The sequence below is a fragment of the Pseudorca crassidens genome, chromosome 1 (assembly GCF_039906515.1).
Source record: "Pseudorca crassidens isolate mPseCra1 chromosome 1, mPseCra1.hap1, whole genome shotgun sequence".
NCBI lineage: Eukaryota > Metazoa > Chordata > Mammalia > Artiodactyla > Delphinidae > Pseudorca > Pseudorca crassidens.
This window is the reverse complement of record NC_090296.1, coordinates 157,627,288-157,647,687: the sequence shown is the minus strand read 5'-3', so window position 1 is coordinate 157,647,687 and position 20,400 is coordinate 157,627,288.

Here is a 20,400-nt window from a genome sequence, read left to right as displayed (position 1 = left end):
AAGCAATCCTGCGGTGTTGCGGCCAGCTCACAAGAAAGCGAGTTGAAGAAAGGAGCTCAGGGGCACTGTAATTCACAAACCTGCAGAGTTAAAAATGACAGCTATCGTCCAAAAATATATTGAAGTAAGGCTGCCAAGAGGACTTGAAAGCGGGGCAGGATTGCAGGAATCCGATTTCAGGAGGTAGACTGGAATTGCATGTAAAGCATAGGAAAAGAGGCAGAACGTCCACAATGATGCACTTGGCCAAAAAGGGCGTATGCGTTTTTTCCTGAATATATTCAGGAAAAAACGCATACGCCCTTTTTGGCCAACCAAGCAAGCTTGCAAAGGAAATCTGCAGTACAATGAAGTCTCACTGCCCCCCAGTCAAAAGGGCCATCTGAAAAAAGTGTAAAATTCAGAAAGGCAGGACAGCTCATGGAGAATTGGGAGCCTTGTTATGCTGATGGGCGGGATGTAAATTGCCAACAGCCACTCTGGAGAAGTGTATGGTGTTTCCTGAAACATCTAAAAAACAAAACAACAGAGCCTAGGGCACTTCCACTTATGGTCGTATAGCTTAGGGAAATTAAAATCAAAAAGACACAGCCACCCCAAAGTTTGGGACGGCTCTGTTTACAAGAACCTCGTTTACGGTACAAGTTCAATATCACAGAAAGCGAAAAATAGATAAAGAAGTTGTGGTACTTACGTACAATGCAATATCACTCAGCAATGAAATCTATGTCATCAGGCCCATAGCAGAATAATGAGTGGATTCAGGTACGATGATTCTAAGTGAGATAAGTCACACAGAAAAAGAAACATCATAAGGTATCACTAATACACGGAATGTAAACTTGGCTACACAGGAACTGAATTACAAAACAGAAAACGGTCTCAAATGTAGAAAACCAACTTATGCTTGCTTAAGGGGAAAGGTGAGTTGGGGTTCTGCATAAAACCAGAGATTGAAATTAGCACAGATACCATTCCATAAGCCAAATATGTAATAGACAAGAGCTACTCCTTGCTCAACGAAGTGGACTCTACACCCCATATTAATCGCCTAAGAATATACCTGACTAGTAATAATCTTAAAACCTATGGATTTATATGTCTCCAAAAGAGAATCAAGCATGTGTACAGCGGCATAAACGCAGCAGTGATAGGATTGGTGAGGTTTGATGAGCAAATGCAGACCCTTTGAAGTCATATTGCATGGTACCCATTCCATGGGTCTCAACTCTCCAGGTTTAAGGGATTCTTCCTTCACCTAAAACATGCATGTGGAACCCAGAGTATGATCCACCGTGTGATTGGGAAACGTGTTCAAATGTGTCTCAGTTTTTGTCCCCTGGTACTCGGGTGCAACATTCCAGACGCTTTACTAACACTCTCCCCACTTGGAGAGTCAGTGCCTTTAACCTCCTGTTTGGCCCAGTTTGCAATTTCTGTGGAAAATGAACAGGAATAGGGAGAACCAATGAGAGACTAGCTGGAGGTGTCTGGACGGGCAAATTTAACTCTCATTTCCCACCAGGAAGAGGAATTAACCAAAGGCTCAGCATGCCATGCCGGAACCACACTAGGGCCTGAAGCAATCCTGCGGTGTTGCGGCCAGCTCACAAGAAAGTGAGTTGAAGAAAGGAGCTCAGGGGCACTGTAATTCACAAACCTGCAGAGTTAAAAATTACAGCTATCGTCCAAAAATATATTGAAGTAAGGCTGCCAAGAGGACTTGAAAGCGGGGCAGAATTGCAGGAAACCGATTTCAGGAGGTAGACTGGAATTGCATGTAAAGCATAGGAAAAGAGGCAGAACGTCCACAATGATGCACTTGGCCAAAAAGGGCGTATGCGTTTTTTCCTGAATATATTCAGGAAAAAACGCATACGCCCTTTTTGGCCAACCAAGCAAGCTTGCAAAGGAAATCTGCACTACCATGAAGTCTCACTGCCCCCCGGTCAAAAGGGCCATCTGAAAAAAGTGTAAAATCCAGAAAGGCAGGACAGGCCATGGAGAACTGGGAGCCTTGTTATGCTGATGGGCGGGATGTAAATTGCCAACAGCCACTCTGGAGAAGTGTATGGTGTTTCCTGAAACATCTAAAAAACAAAGCAACAGAGCCTAGGGCACTTCCACTTATGGTCCTATAGCTTAGGGAAATTAAAATCAAAAAGACACAGCCACCCCAAAGTTTGGGACGGCTCTGTTTACAAGAACCTCATTTACAGTACAAATTCAATATCACAGAAAGTGAAAAATGGATAAAGAATTTGTGGTACTTACGTACAATGCAATATCACTCAGCAATGAAATCTATATCATCAGGCCCGTAGCAGCATAATGAGTGGATTCAGGTACGATGATTCTAAGTGAGATAAGTCACACAGAAAAAGAAACATCATAAGATATCACTACTACACGGAATGTAAACTTGGCTACACAGAAACTGAATTACAAAACAGAACACGGTCTCAAATGTAGAAAACCAACTTATGCTTGCTTAAGGGGAAAGGTGAGTTGGGGTTCTGCATAAAACCAGAGATTGAAATTAGCACAGATACCATTCCATAAGCCAAATATGTAATAGACAAGAGCTACTCCTTGCTCAACGAAGTGGACTCTACACCCCATATTAATCGCCTAAGAATATACCTGACTAGTAATAATCTTAAAACCTATGGATTTATATGTCTCCAAAAGAGAAACAAGCATGTGTACAGCGGCATAAACGCAGCAGTGATAGGATTGGTGAGGTTTGATGAGCAAATGCAAACCCTTTGAAGTCATATTGCATGGTAGCCATTCCATGGGTCTCAACTCTCCAGGTTTAAGGGATTCTTCCTTCAGCTAAAACATGCATGTGGAACCCAGAGTATGATCCACCGTGTGATCGGGAAACGTGTTCAAATGTGTCTCAGTTTTTGTCCCCTGGTACTCGGGTGCAACATTCCAGATGCTTTACTAACACTCTCCCCACTTGGAGAGTCAGTGCCTTTAACCTCCTGTTTGGCCCAGTTTGCAATTTCTGCGGAAAATGAACAGGAATAGGGAGAACCAATGAGAGACTAGCTGGAGGTGTCTGGATGGGCAAATTTAACTCTCATTTCCCACCAGGAAGAGGAATTAACCAAAGGCTCAGCGTGCCATGCCGGAACCACACTAGGGCCTGAAGCAATCCTGCGGTGTTGCGGCCAGCTCACAAGAAAGTGAGTTGAAGAAAGGAGCTCAGGGGCACTGTAATTCACAAACCTGCAGAGTTAAAAATGACAGCTATCGTCTAAAAATATATTGAAGTAAGGCTGCCAAGAGGACTTGAAAGCGGGGCAGGATTGCAGGAAACCGATTTCAGGAGGTAGACTGGAATTGCATGTAAAGCATAGGAAAAGAGGCAGAACGTCCACAATGATGCACTTGGCCAAAAAGGGCGTATGCGTTTTTTCCTGAATATATTCAGGAAAAAACGCATACGCCCTTTTTGGCCAACCAAGCAAGCTTGCAAAGGAAATCTGCAGTACAATGAAGTCTCACTGCCCCCCGGTCAAAAGGGCCATCTGAAAAAAGTATAAAATCCAGAAAGGCAAGACAGGCCATGGAGAACTGGGAGCCTTGTTATGCTGATGGGCGGGATGTAAATTGCCAACAGCCACTCTGGAGAAGTGTATGGTGTTTCCTGAAACATCTAAAAAACAAAGCAACAGAGCCTAGGGCACTTCCACTTATGGTCCTATAGCTTAGGGAAATTAAAATCAAAAAGACACAGCCACCCCAAAGTTTGGGACGGCTCTGTTTACAAGATCCTCGTTTACGGTACAAGTTCAATATCACAGAAAGCGAAAAATGGATAAAGAAGTTGTGGTACTTACGTACAATGCAATATCACTCAGCAATGAAATCTATGTCATCAGGCCCATAGCAGCATAATGAGTGGATTCAGGTACGATGATTCTAAGTGAGATAAGTCACACAGAAAAAGAAACATCATAAGATATCACTAATACACGGAATGTAAACTTGGCTACACAGGAACTGAATTACAAAACAGAACAGGGTGTCAAATGTAGAAAACCAACTTATGCTTGCTTAAGGGGAAAGGTGAGTTGGGGTGCTGCATAAAACCAGAGATTGAAATTAGCACAGATACCGTTCCACAAGCCAAATATGTAATAGACAAGATCTACTCCTTGCTCAACGAAGAGGACACAACACCCCATATTAAACGCCTAAGAATATACCTGACTAGTAAGAATCTTAAAACCTATGGACTTATTTGTCTCCGAAAGAGAATCAAGCGTGTGTACAGCGGCATAAGCGCAGCAGTGATAGGATTGGTGACGTTCGGTGAGCAAATGCAGACCCTTTGAAGTCATATTGCATGGTAGCCATTCCATGGGTCTCAACTCTCCAGGTTTAAGGGATTCTTCCTTCAGCTAAAACATGCATGTGGAACCCAGAGTATGATCAACCGTGTGATCGGGAAACGTGTTCAAATGTGTCTCAGGTTTTGTCCCCTGGTACTCGGGTGCCACATTCCAGACGCTTTACTAACACTCTCCCCACTTGGAGAGACAGTGCCTTTAACCTCCTGTTTGGCCCAGTTTGCAATTTCTGCGGAAAATGAACAGAAATAGGGAGAACCAATGAGAGACTAGCTGGAGGTGTCTGGATGGGCAAATTTAACTCTCATTTCCCACCAGGAAGAGGAATTAACCAAAGGCTCAGCGTGCCATGCCGGAACCACACTAGGGCCTGAAGCAATCCTGCGGTGTTGCGGCCAGCTCACAAGAAAGCGAGTTGAAGAAAGCAGCTCAGGGTCACTGTAATACACAAACCTGCAGAGTTAAAAATGACAGCTATCGTCCAAAAATATATTGAAGTAAGGCTGCCAAGAGGACTTGAATGCGGGGCAGAATTGCAGGAAACCGATTTCAGGAGGTAGACTGGAATTGCATGTAAAGCATAGGAAAAGAGGCAGAACGTCCACAATGATGCACTTGGCCAAAAAGGGCGTATGCGTTTTTTCCTGAATATATTCAGGAAAAAACGCATACGCCCTTTTTGGCCAACCAAGCAAGCTTGCAAAGGAAATCTGCACTACAATGAAGTCTCACTGCCCCCCGGTCAAAAGGGCCATCTGAAAAAAGTGTAAAATCCAGAAAGGCAGGACAGGCCATGGAGAACTGGGAGCCTTGTTATGCTGATGGGCGGGATGTAAATTGCCAACAGCCACTCTGGAGAAGTGTATGGTGTTTCCTGAAACATCTAAAAAACAAAGCAACAGAGCCTAGGACATTTCCCCTTATGGTCCTATAGCTTAGGGAAATTAAAATAAAAAAGACACAGTCACCCCAAAGTTTGGGACAGCTCTGTTTACAAGAACCTCGTTTACGGTACAAGTTCTATATCACAGAAAGCGAAAAATGGATAAAGAAGTTGTGGTACTTACGTACAATGCAATATCACTCAGCAATGAAATGTATGTCATCAGGCCCGTAACAGCATAATGAGTGGATTCAGGTACGATGATTCTAAGTGAGATAAGTCACACAGAAAAAGAAACATCATAAGATATCACTACTACACGGAATGTAAACTTGGCTACACAGGAACTGAATTACAAAACAGAACAGGGTGTCAAATGTAGAAAACCAACTTATGCTTGCTTAAGGGGAAAGGTGAGTTGGGGTGCTGCATAAAACCAGAGATTGAAATTAGCACAGATACCGTTCCATAAGCCAAATATGTAATAGACAAGATCTACTCCTTGCTCAACGAAGAGGACACAACACCCCATATTAAACGCCTAAGAATATACCTGACTAGTAAGAATCTTAAAACCTATGGACTTATTTGTCTCCGAAAGAGAATCAAGCGTGTGTACAGCGGCATAAGCGCAGCAGTGATAGGATTGGTGACGTTCGGTGAGCAAATGCAGAACCTTTGAAGTCATATTGCGTGGTACCTATTCCTTGGGTCTCAAATTTCCAGGTTTAAGGGATTCTTCCTTCAGCTAAAACATGCATGTGGAACCCAGAGTATGATCCACCGTGTGATCGGAAAACGTGTTCAAATGTGTCGGTTTTCGTCCGCTGGTACTCGGGTGCAACATTCCAGATGCTTTACTAACACTCTCCCCACTTGGAGAGTCAGTGCCTTTAACCTCCTGTTTGGCCCAGTTTGCAATTTGTGCGGAAAATGAACAGGAATAGGGAGAACCAATGAGAGACTAGCTGGAGGTGTCTGGACGGGCAAATTTAACTCTCATTTCCCACCAGGAAGAGGAATTAACCAAAGGCTCAGCGTGCCATGCCGGAACCACACTACGGCCTGAAGCAATCCTGCGGTGTTGCGGCCAGCTCACAAGAAAGCGAGTTGAAGAAAGGAGCTCAGGGGCACTGTAATTCACAAACCTGCAGAGTTAAAAATGACAGCTATCGTCCAAAAATATATTGAAGTAAGGCTGCCAAGAGGACTTGAAAGCGGGGCAGGATTGCAGGAATCCGATTTCAGGAGGTAGACTGGAATTGCATGTAAAGCATAGGAAAAGAGGCAGAACGTCCACAATGATGCACTTGGCCAAAAAGGGCGTATGCGTTTTTTCCTGAATATATTCAGGAAAAAACGCATACGCCCTTTTTGGCCAACCAAGCAAGCTTGCAAAGGAAATCTGCAGTACAATGAAGTCTCACTGCCCCCCAGTCAAAAGGGCCATCTGAAAAAAGTGTAAAATTCAGAAAGGCAGGACAGCTCATGGAGAATTGGGAGCCTTGTTATGCTGATGGGCGGGATGTAAATTGCCAACAGCCACTCTGGAGAAGTGTATGGTGTTTCCTGAAACATCTAAAAAACAAAACAACAGAGCCTAGGGCACTTCCACTTATGGTCGTATAGCTTAGGGAAATTAAAATCAAAAAGACACAGCCACCCCAAAGTTTGGGACGGCTCTGTTTACAAGAACCTCGTTTACGGTACAAGTTCAATATCACAGAAAGCGAAAAATAGATAAAGAAGTTGTGGTACTTACGTACAATGCAATATCACTCAGCAATGAAATCTATGTCATCAGGCCCATAGCAGAATAATGAGTGGATTCAGGTACGATGATTCTAAGTGAGATAAGTCACACAGAAAAAGAAACATCATAAGGTATCACTAATACACGGAATGTAAACTTGGCTACACAGGAACTGAATTACAAAACAGAAAACGGTCTCAAATGTAGAAAACCAACTTATGCTTGCTTAAGGGGAAAGGTGAGTTGGGGTTCTGCATAAAACCAGAGATTGAAATTAGCACAGATACCATTCCATAAGCCAAATATGTAATAGACAAGAGCTACTCCTTGCTCAACGAAGTGGACTCTACACCCCATATTAATCGCCTAAGAATATACCTGACTAGTAATAATCTTAAAACCTATGGATTTATATGTCTCCAAAAGAGAATCAAGCATGTGTACAGCGGCATAAACGCAGCAGTGATAGGATTGGTGAGGTTTGATGAGCAAATGCAGACCCTTTGAAGTCATATTGCATGGTACCCATTCCATGGGTCTCAACTCTCCAGGTTTAAGGGATTCTTCCTTCACCTAAAACATGCATGTGGAACCCAGAGTATGATCCACCGTGTGATTGGGAAACGTGTTCAAATGTGTCTCAGTTTTTGTCCCCTGGTACTCGGGTGCAACATTCCAGACGCTTTACTAACACTCTCCCCACTTGGAGAGTCAGTGCCTTTAACCTCCTGTTTGGCCCAGTTTGCAATTTCTGTGGAAAATGAACAGGAATAGGGAGAACCAATGAGAGACTAGCTGGAGGTGTCTGGACGGGCAAATTTAACTCTCATTTCCCACCAGGAAGAGGAATTAACCAAAGGCTCAGCATGCCATGCCGGAACCACACTAGGGCCTGAAGCAATCCTGCGGTGTTGCGGCCAGCTCACAAGAAAGTGAGTTGAAGAAAGGAGCTCAGGGGCACTGTAATTCACAAACCTGCAGAGTTAAAAATTACAGCTATCGTCCAAAAATATATTGAAGTAAGGCTGCCAAGAGGACTTGAAAGCGGGGCAGAATTGCAGGAAACCGATTTCAGGAGGTAGACTGGAATTGCATGTAAAGCATAGGAAAAGAGGCAGAACGTCCACAATGATGCACTTGGCCAAAAAGGGCGTATGCGTTTTTTCCTGAATATATTCAGGAAAAAACGCATACGCCCTTTTTGGCCAACCAAGCAAGCTTGCAAAGGAAATCTGCACTACCATGAAGTCTCACTGCCCCCCGGTCAAAAGGGCCATCTGAAAAAAGTGTAAAATCCAGAAAGGCAGGACAGGCCATGGAGAACTGGGAGCCTTGTTATGCTGATGGGCGGGATGTAAATTGCCAACAGCCACTCTGGAGAAGTGTATGGTGTTTCCTGAAACATCTAAAAAACAAAGCAACAGAGCCTAGGGCACTTCCACTTATGGTCCTATAGCTTAGGGAAATTAAAATCAAAAAGACACAGCCACCCCAAAGTTTGGGACGGCTCTGTTTACAAGAACCTCATTTACAGTACAAATTCAATATCACAGAAAGTGAAAAATGGATAAAGAATTTGTGGTACTTACGTACAATGCAATATCACTCAGCAATGAAATCTATATCATCAGGCCCGTAGCAGCATAATGAGTGGATTCAGGTACGATGATTCTAAGTGAGATAAGTCACACAGAAAAAGAAACATCATAAGATATCACTACTACACGGAATGTAAACTTGGCTACACAGAAACTGAATTACAAAACAGAACACGGTCTCAAATGTAGAAAACCAACTTATGCTTGCTTAAGGGGAAAGGTGAGTTGGGGTTCTGCATAAAACCAGAGATTGAAATTAGCACAGATACCATTCCATAAGCCAAATATGTAATAGACAAGAGCTACTCCTTGCTCAACGAAGTGGACTCTACACCCCATATTAATCGCCTAAGAATATACCTGACTAGTAATAATCTTAAAACCTATGGATTTATATGTCTCCAAAAGAGAAACAAGCATGTGTACAGCGGCATAAACGCAGCAGTGATAGGATTGGTGAGGTTTGATGAGCAAATGCAAACCCTTTGAAGTCATATTGCATGGTAGCCATTCCATGGGTCTCAACTCTCCAGGTTTAAGGGATTCTTCCTTCAGCTAAAACATGCATGTGGAACCCAGAGTATGATCCACCGTGTGATCGGGAAACGTGTTCAAATGTGTCTCAGTTTTTGTCCCCTGGTACTCGGGTGCAACATTCCAGATGCTTTACTAACACTCTCCCCACTTGGAGAGTCAGTGCCTTTAACCTCCTGTTTGGCCCAGTTTGCAATTTCTGCGGAAAATGAACAGGAATAGGGAGAACCAATGAGAGACTAGCTGGAGGTGTCTGGATGGGCAAATTTAACTCTCATTTCCCACCAGGAAGAGGAATTAACCAAAGGCTCAGCGTGCCATGCCGGAACCACACTAGGGCCTGAAGCAATCCTGCGGTGTTGCGGCCAGCTCACAAGAAAGTGAGTTGAAGAAAGGAGCTCAGGGGCACTGTAATTCACAAACCTGCAGAGTTAAAAATGACAGCTATCGTCTAAAAATATATTGAAGTAAGGCTGCCAAGAGGACTTGAAAGCGGGGCAGGATTGCAGGAAACCGATTTCAGGAGGTAGACTGGAATTGCATGTAAAGCATAGGAAAAGAGGCAGAACGTCCACAATGATGCACTTGGCCAAAAAGGGCGTATGCGTTTTTTCCTGAATATATTCAGGAAAAAACGCATACGCCCTTTTTGGCCAACCAAGCAAGCTTGCAAAGGAAATCTGCAGTACAATGAAGTCTCACTGCCCCCCGGTCAAAAGGGCCATCTGAAAAAAGTATAAAATCCAGAAAGGCAGGACAGGCCATGGAGAACTGGGAGCCTTGTTATGCTGATGGGCGGGATGTAAATTGCCAACAGCCACTCTGGAGAAGTGTATGGTGTTTCCTGAAACATCTAAAAAACAAAGCAACAGAGCCTAGGGCACTTCCACTTATGGTCCTATAGCTTAGGGAAATTAAAATCAAAAAGACACAGCCACCCCAAAGTTTGGGACGGCTCTGTTTACAAGATCCTCGTTTACGGTACAAGTTCAATATCACAGAAAGCGAAAAATGGATAAAGAAGTTGTGGTACTTACGTACAATGCAATATCACTCAGCAATGAAATCTATGTCATCAGGCCCATAGCAGCATAATGAGTGGATTCAGGTACGATGATTCTAAGTGAGATAAGTCACACAGAAAAAGAAACATCATAAGATATCACTAATACACGGAATGTAAACTTGGCTACACAGGAACTGAATTACAAAACAGAACAGGATCTCAAATGTAGAAAACCAACTTATGCTTGCTTAAGGGGAAAGGTGAGTTGGGGTGCTGCATAAAACCAGAGATTGAAATTAGCACAGATACCATTCCATAAGCCAAATAGGTAATAGACAAGAGCTACTCCTTGCTCAACGAAGTGGACTCAACACCCCATATTAAATGCCTAAGAATATACCTGACTGGTAAGAATCTTAAAACCTATGGATTTATATGTCTCCGAAAGAGAATCAAGCGTGTCTACAGCGGCATAAATGCAGCAGTGATAGGATTGGTGAGGTTCGGTGAGCAAATGCAGACCCTTTGAAGTCATATTGCATGGTACCCATTCCATGGGTCTCAACTCTCCAGGTTTAAGGGATTCTTCCTTCAGCTAAAACATGCATGTGGAACCCAGAGTATGATCCACCGTGTGATCGGGAAACGTGTTCAAATGTGTCTCAGTTTTCGTCCCCTGGTACTCGGGTGCAACATTCCAGACGCTTTACTAAAACTCTCCCCACTTGGAGAGTCAGTGCCTTTAACCTCCTGTTTGGCCCAGTTTGCAATTTCTGCGGAAAATGAACAGGAATAGGGAGAACCAATGAGAGACTAGCTGGAGGTGTCTGGACGGGCAAATTTAACTCTCATTTCCCACCAGGAAGAGGAATTAACCAAAGGCTCAGCGTGCCATGCCGGAACCACACTAGGGCCTGAAGCAATCCTGCGGTGTTGCGGCCAGCTCACAAGAAAGTGAGTTGAAGAAAGGAGCTCAGGGGCACTGTAATTCACAAACCTGCAGAGTTAAAAATGACAGCTATCGTCCAAAAATATATTGAAGTAAGGCTGCCAAGAGGACTTGAAAGCGGGGCAGAATTGCAGGAAACCGATTTCAGGAGGTAGACTGGAATTGCATGTAAAGCATAGGAAAAGAGGCAGAACGTCCACAATGATGCACTTGGCCAAAAAGGGCGTATGCGTTTTTTCCTGAATATATTCAGGAAAAAACGCATACGCCCTTTTTGGCCAACCAAGCAAGCTTGCAAAGGAAATCTGCACTACCATGAAGTCTCACTGCCCCCCGGTCAAAAGGGCCATCTGAAAAAAGTGTAAAATCCAGAAAGGCAGGACAGGCCATGGAGAACTGGGAGCCTTGTTATGCTGATGGGCGGGATGAAAATTGCCAACAGCCACTCTGGAGAAGTGTATGGTGTTTCCTGAAACATCTAAAAAACAAAGCAACAGAGCCTAGGGCACTTCCACTTATGGTCCTATAGCTTAGGGAAATTAAAATCAAAAAGACACAGCCACCCCAAAGTTTGGGACGGCTCTGTTTACAAGAACCTCATTTACAGTACAAATTCAATATCACAGAAGGTGAAAAATGGATAAAGAATTTGTGGTACTTACGTACAATGCAATATCACTCAGCAATGAAATCTATATCATCAGGCCCGTAGCAGCATAATGAGTGGATTCAGGTACGATGATTCTAAGTGAGATAAGTCACACAGAAAAAGAAACATCATAAGATATCACTACTACACGGAATGTAAACTTGGCTACACAGGAACTGAATTACAAAACAGAACAGGATCTCAAATGTAGAAAACCAACTTATGCTTGCTTAAGGGGAAAGGTGAGTTGGGGTGCTGCATAAAACCAGAGATTGAAATTAGCACAGATACCATTCCATAAGCCAAATAGGTAATAGACAAGAGCTACTCCTTGCTCAACGAAGTGGACTCAACACCCCATATTAAATGCCTAAGAATATACCTGACTGGTAAGAATCTTAAAACCTATGGATTTATATGTCTCCGAAAGAGAATCAAGCGTGTGTACAGCGGCATAAATGCAGCAGTGATAGGATTGGTGAGGTTCGGTGAGCAAATGCAGACCCTTTGAAGTCATATTGCATGGTACCCATTCCATGGGTCTCAACTCTCCAGGTTTAAGGGATTCTTCCTTCACCTAAAACATGCATGTGGAACCCAGAGTATGATCCACTGTGTGATTGGGAAACGTGTTCAAATGTCTCACTTTTCGTCCCCTGGTACTCGGGTGCAACATTCCAGACGCTTTACTAACACTCTCCCCACTTGGAGAGTCAGTGCCTTTAACCTCCTGTTTGGCCCAGTTTGCAATTTCTGCGGAAAATGAACAGGAATAGGGAGAACCAATGAGAGACTAGCTGGAGGTGTCTGGAGGGGCAAATTTAACTCTCATTTCCCACCAGGAAGAGGAATTAACCAAAGGCTCAGCATGCCATTCCGGAACCACACTAGGGCCTGAAGCAATGCTGCGGTGTTGCGGCCAGCTCACAAGAAAGCGAGTTGAAGAAAGGAGCTCAGGGGCACTGTAATTCACAAACCTGCAGAGTTATAAATGACAGCTATCGTCCAAAAATATATTGAAGTAAGGCTGCCAAGAGGACTTGAAAGCGGGGCAGAATTGCAGGAAACCGGTTTCAGGAGGTAGACTGGAATTGCATGTAAAGCATAGGAAAAGAGGCAGAACGTCCACAATGATGCACTTGGCCAAAAAGGGCGTATGCGTTTTTTCCTGAATATATTCAGGAAAAAACGCATACGCCCTTTTTGGCCAACCAAGCAAGCTTGCAAAGGAAATCTGCACTACAATGAAGTCTCACTGCCCCCCGGTCAAAAGGGCCATCTGAAAAAAGTGTAAAATCCAGAAAGGCAGGACAGGCCATGGAGAACTGGGAGCCTTGTTATGCTGATGGGCGGGATGTAAATTGCCAACAGCCACTCTGGAGAAGTGTATGGTGTTTCCTGAAACATCTAAAAAACAAAGCAACAGAGCCTAGGACATTTCCACTTATGGTCCTATAGCTTAGGGAAATTAAAATCAAAAAGACACAGCCACCCCAAAGTTTGGGACGGCTCTGTTTACAAGAACCTCATTTACAGTACAAGTTCAATATCACAGAAAGTGAAAAATGGACAAAGATTTTGTGGTACTTACGTACAATGCAATATCACTCAGCAATGAAATCTATATCATCAGGCCCGTAGCAGCATAATGAGTGGATTCAGGTACGATGATTCTAAGTGAGATAAGTCACACAGAAAAAGAAACATCATAAGATATCACTACTACACGGAATGTAAACTTGGCTACACAGAAACTGAATTACAAAACAGAACACGGTCTCAAATGTAGAAAACCAACTTATGCTTGCTTAAGGGGAAAGGTGAGTTGGGGTTCTGCATAAAACCAGAGATTGAAATTAGCACAGATACCATTCCATAAGCCAAATATGTAATAGACAAGAGCTACTCCTTGCTCAACGAAGTGGACTCTACACCCCATATTAATCGCCTAAGAATATACCTGACTAGTAATAATCTTAAAACCTATGGATTTATATGTCTCCAAAAGAGAATCAAGCATGTGTACAGCGGCATAAACGCAGCAATGATAGGATTGGTGAGGTTTGATGAGCAAATACAGACCCTTTGAAGTCATATTGCATGGTAGCCATTCCATGGGTCTCAACTCTCCAGGTTTAAGGGATTCTTCCTTCAGCTAAAACATGCATGTGGAACCCAGAGTATGATCAACCGTGTGATCGGGAAACGTGTTCAAATGTGTCTCAGTTTTTGTCCCCTGGTACTCGGGTGCAACATTCCAGACGCTTTACTAACACTCTCCCCACTTGGAGAGACAGTGCCTTTAACCTCCTGTTTGGCCCAGTTTGCAATTTCTGCGGAAAATGAACAGAAATAGGGAGAACAAATGAGAGACTAGCTGGAGGTGTCTGGATGGGCAAATTTAACTCTCATTTCCCACCAGGAAGAGGAATTAACCAAAGGCTCAGCGTGCCATGCCGGAACCACACTAGGGCCTGAAGCAATGCTGCGGTGTTGCGGCCAGCTCACAAAAAAGCGAGTTGAAGAAAGGAGCTCAGGGGCACTGTAATTCACAAACCTGCAGAGTTATAAATGACAGCTATCGTTCAAAAATATATTGAAGTAAGGCTGCCAAGAGGACTTGAAAGTGGGGCAGAATTGCAGGAAACCGATTTCAGGAGGTAGACTGGAATTGCATGTAAAGCATAGGAAAAGAGGCAGAACGTCCACAATGATGCACTTGGCCAAAAAGGGCGTATGCGTTTTTTCCTGAATATATTCAGGAAAAAACGCATACGCCCTTTTTGGCCAACCAAGCAAGCTTGCAAAGGAAATCTGCACTACAATGAAGTCTCACTGCCCCCCGGTCAAAAGGGCCATCTGAAAAAAGTATAACATCCAGAAAGGCAGGACAGGCCATGGAGAACTGGGAGCCTTGTTATGCTGATGGGCGGGATGTAAATTGCCAACAGCCACTCTGGAGAAGTGTATGGTGTTTCCTGAAACATCTAAAAAACAAAGCAACAGAGCCTAGGGCACTGCCACTTATGGTCCTATAGCTTAGGGAAATTAAAATCAAAAAGACACAGCCACCCCAAAGTTTGGGCCGGCTCTGTTTACAAGAATCTCGTTTATGGTACAAGTTCAATATCACAGAAAGTGAAAAATGGATAAAGAAGTTGTGGTACTTACGTACAATGCAATATCACTCAGCAATGAAATCTGTCATCAGGCCCGTAGCAGCATAATGAGTGGATTCAGGTACGATGATTCTAAGTGAAATAAGTCACACAGAAAAAGAAACATCATAAGATATCACTAATACACGGAATGTAAACTTGGCTACACAGGAACTGAATTACAAAACAGAACAGGATCTCAAATGTAGAAAACCAACTTATGCTTGCTTAAGGGGAAAGGTGAGTTGGGGTGCTGCATAAAACCAGAGATTGAAATTAGCACAGATACCATTCCATAAGCCAAATAGGTAATAGACAAGAGCTACTCCTTGCTCAACAAAGTGGACTCAACACCCCATATTAAATGCCTAAGAATATACCTGACTAGTAAGAATCTTAACACCTATGGATTTATATGTCTCCGAAAGAGAATCAAGCGTGTGTACAGCGGCATAAATGCAGCAGTGATAGGATTGGTGAGGTTCGGTGAGCAAATGCAGACCCTTTGAAGTCATATTGCATGGTACCCATTCCATGGGTCTCAACTCTCCAGGTTTAAGGGATTCTTCCTTCAGCTAAAACATGCATGTGGAACCCAGAGTATGATCCACCGTGTGATTGGGAAACGTGTTCAAATGTGTCTCAGTTTTCGTCCCCTGGTACTCGGGTGCAACATTCCAGTCGCTTTACTAACACTCTCCCCACTTGGAGAGTCAGTGCCTTTAACCTCCTGTTTGGCCCAGTTTGCAATTTCTGCGGAAAATGAACAGGAATAGGGAGAACCAATGAGAGACTAGCTGGAGGTGTCTGGACGGGCAAATTTAACTCTCATTTCCCACCAGGAAGAGGAATTAACCAAAGGCTCAGCGTGCCATGCCAGAACCACACTAGGGCCTGAAGCCATGCAGCGGTGTTGCGGCCAGCTCACAAGAAAGCGAGTTGAAGAAAGGAGCTCAGGGGCACTGTAATTCACAAACCTGCAGAGTTATAAATGACAGCTATCGTCCAAAAATATATTGAAGTAAGGCTGCCAAGAGGACTTGAAAGCGGGGCAGAATTGCGGGAAACCGATTTCAGGAGGTAGACTGGAATTGCATGTAAAGCATAGGAAAAGAGGCAGAACGTCCACAATGATGCACTTGGCCAAAAAGGGCGTATGCGTTTTTTCCTGAATATATTCAGGAAAAAACGCATACGCCCTTTTGGGCCAACCAAGCAAGCTTGCAAAGGAAATCTGCACTACAATGAAGTCTCACTGCCCCCCGGTCAAAAGGGCCATCTGAAAAAAGTATAAAATCCAGAAAGGCAGGACAGGCCATGGAGAACTGGGAGCCTTGTTATGCTGATGGGCGGGATGTAAATTGCCAATAGCCTCTCTGGAGAAGTGTATGGTGTTTCCTGAAACATCTACAAAACAAAGCAACAGAGCCTAGGGCACTTCCACTTATGGTCGTATAGCTTAGGGAAATTAAAATCAAAAAGACACAGCCATCATAAAGTTTGGGACGGCTCTGTTTACAAGAACCTCGTTTACGGTACAAGTTCAATATCACAGAAAGCCAAGAATGGATAAAGAATTTGTGGTACTTACGTACAATGCAATATCACTCAGCAATGAAATGTATATCATCAGGCCCGTAGCAGCATAATGAGTGGATTCAGGTACGATGATTCTAAGTGAAATAAGTCACACAGAAAAAGAAACATCATAAGATATCACTACTACATGGAATGTAACCTTGGCTACACAGGAACTGAATTACAAAACAGAACAGGGTCTCAAATGTAGAAAACCAACTTATGCTTGCTTAAGGGGAAAGGTGAGTTGGGGTGCTGCATAAAACCAGAGATTGAAATTAGCACAGATACCGTTCCATAAGCCAAATATGTAATAGACAAGAGCTACTCCTTGCTCAGCGAAGAGGACTCAACACCCCATATTAAACGTCTAAGAATATACCTGACTAGTAAGAATCTTAAAATCTATGGATTTATAAGTCTCCGAAAGAGAATCAAGCGTGTGTACAGAGGCATAAGCGCAGCAGTGATAGGATTGGTGAGGTTCGGTGAGCCAATGCAGAACCTTTGAAGTCATATTGCATGGTACCCATTCCATGGGTCTCAACTCTCCAGGTTTAAGGGATTCTTCCTTCAGCTAAAACATGCATGTGGAACCCAGAGTATGATCCACCGTGTGATCGGGAAACGTGTTCAAAAGTCTCACTTTTCGTCCCCTGGTACTCGGGTGCAACATTCCAGACGCTTTACTAACACTCTCCCCACTTGGAGAGTCAGTGCCTTTAACCTCCTGTTTGGCCCAGTTTGCAATTTCTGCGGAAAATGAACAGGAATAGGGAGAACCAATGAGAGACTAGCTGGAGGTGTCTGGACGGGCAAATTTAACTCTCATTTCCCACCAGGAAGAGGAATTAACCAAAGGCTCAGCGTGCCATGCCGGAAACACACTAGGGCTTGAAGCAATCCTGCGGTGTTGCGGCCATCTCAGAAGAAAGCGAGTTGAAGAAAGGAGCTCAGGGGCACTGTAATTCACAAACCTGCAGAGTTAAAAATGACAGCTATCGTCCAAAAATATATTGAAGTAAGGCTGCCAAGAGGACTCGAAAGCGGGGCAGAATTGCAGGAAACCGATTTCAGGAGGTAGACTGGAATTGCATGTAAAGCATAGGAAAAGAGGCAGAACGTCCACAATGATGCACTTGGCCAAAAAGGGCGTATGCGTTTTTTCCTGAATATATTCAGGAAAAAACGCATACGCACTTTTTGGCCAACCAAGCAAGCTTGCAAAGGAAATCTGCACTACAATGAAGTCTCACTGCCCCCCGGTCAAAAGGGCCACTGAAAAAAGTATAAAATCCAGAAAGGCAGGACAGGCCATGGAGAACTGGGAGCCTTGTTATGCTGATGGGCGGGATGTAAATTGCCAACAGCCACTCTGGAGAAGTGTATGGTGTTTCCTGAAACATCTAAAAAACAAAGCAACAGAGCCTAGGGCACTTCCACTTATGGTCCTATAACTTAGGGAAATTAAAATCAAAAAGACACAGCCACCCCAAAGTTTGGGACGGCTCTGTTTACAAGAACCTCATTTACAGTACAAATTCAATATCACAGAAGGTGAAAAATGGATAAAGAATTTGTGGTACTTACGTACAATGCAATATCACTCAGCAATGAAATCTATATCATCAGGCCCGTAGCAGCATAATGAGTGGATTCAGGTACGATGATTCTAAGTGAGATAAGTCACACAGAAAAAGAAACATCATAAGATATCACTACTACACGGAATGTAAACTTGGCTACACAGAAACTGAATTACAAAACAGAACACGGTCTCAAATGTAGAAAACCAACTTATGCTTGCTTAAGGGGAAAGGTGAGTTGGGGTTCTGCATAAAACCAGAGATTGAAATTAGCACAGATACCATTCCATAAGCCAAATATGTAATAGACAAGAGCTACTCCTTGCTCAACGAAGTGGACTCTACACCCCATATTAATCGCCTAAGAATATACCTGACTAGTAATAATCTTAAAACCTATGGATTTATATGTCTCCAAAAGAGAATCAAGCATGTGTACAGCAGCATAAACGCAGCAGTGATAGGATTGGTGAGGTTTGTTGAGCAAATGCAGACCCTTTGAAGTCATATTGCATGCTAGCCATTCCATGGGTCTCAACTCTCCAGGTTTAAGGGATTCTTCCTTCAGCTAAAACATGCATGTGGAACCCAGAGTATGATCCACCGTGTGATCGGGAAACGTGTTCAAATGTGTCTCAGATTTTCTCCGCTGGTACTCGGGTGCAACATTCCAGACGCTTTACTAAAACTCTCTCCACTTGGAGAGTCAGTGCCTTTAACCTCCTGTTTGGCCCAGTTTGCAATTTCAGCAGAAAATGAACAGGAATAGGGAGAACCAATGAGAGACTAGCTGGAGGTGTCTGGATGGGCAAATTTAACTCTCATTTCCCACCAGGAAGAGGAATTAACCAAAGGCTCAGCGTGCCATGCCGGAACGACACTAGGGCCTGAAGCAATCCTGCGGTGTTGCGGCCAGCTCACAAGAAAGCGAGTTGAAGAAAGGAGCTCAGGGGCACTGTAATTCACAAACCTGCAGAGTTATAAATGACAGCTATCGTCCAAAAATATATTGAAGTAAGGCTGCCAAGAGGACTTGAAAGCGGGGCAGAATTGCAGGAAACCGATTTCAGGAGGTAGACTGGAATTGCATGTAAAGCATAGGAAAAGAGGCAGAACGTCCACAATGATGCACTTGGCCAAAAAGGGCATATGCGTTTTTTCCTGAATATATTCAGGAAAAAACGCATACGCCCTTTTTGGCCAACCAAGCAAGCTTGCAAAGGAAATCTGCACTACAATGAAGTCTCACTGCCCCCCAGTCAAAAGGGCCATCTGAAAAAAGTGTAAAATCCAGAAAGGCAGGACAGCCCATGGAGAACTGGGAGCCTTGTTATGCTGATAGGCGGGATGTAAATTGCCAACAGCCACTCTGGAGAAGTGTATGGTGTTTCCTGAAACATCTAAAAAACAAAGCAACAGAGCCTAGGGCACTTCCACTTATGGTCGTATAGCTTAGGGAAATTAAAATCAAAAAAACACAGCCATCCCAAAGTTTGGGACGGCTCTGTTTACAAGAACCTCGTTTATGGTACAAGTTCAATATCACAGAAAGCGAAAAATGGATAAAGAAGTTGTGGTACTTACGTACAATGCAATATCACTCAGCAATGAAATCTATGTCATCAGGCCCATAGCAGCATAATGAGTGGATTCAGGTACGATGATTCTAAGTGAGATAAGTCACACAGAAAAAGAAACATCATAAGATATCACTACTACACGGAATGTAAACTTGGCTACACAGGAACTGAATTACAAAAGAGAACAAGGTCTCAAATGTAGAAAACCAACTTATGCTTGCTTAAGGGGAAAGGTGAGTTGGGGTGCTGCATAAAACCAGAGATTGAAATTAGCACAGATACCGTTCCATAAGCCAAATATGTAATAGACAAGAGCTACTCCTTGCTCAACGAAGAGGACTCAACACCCCATATTAAACGTCTAAGAATATAGCTGACTAGTAAGAATCTTAAAACCTATGGATTTATATGTCTCCGAAAGAGAATCAAGCGTGTGTACAGTGGCATAAGCGCCGCAGTGATAGGATTGGTGAGGTTCGGTGAGCCAATGCAGACCCTTTGAAGTCATATTGCATGGTAGCCATTCCATGGGTCTCAACTCTCCAGGTTTAAGGGATTCTTCCTTCAGCTAAAACATGCATGTAGAACCCAGAGTATGATCCACCGTGTGATCGGGAAACGTGTTCAAATGTGTCTCAGGTTTCGTCCCCTGGTACTCGGGTGCAACATTCCAGACGCTTTACTAAAACTCTCCCCACTTGGAGAGTCACTGCCTTTAAACTCCTGTTTGGCCCAGTTTGCAATTTCTGCGGAAAATGA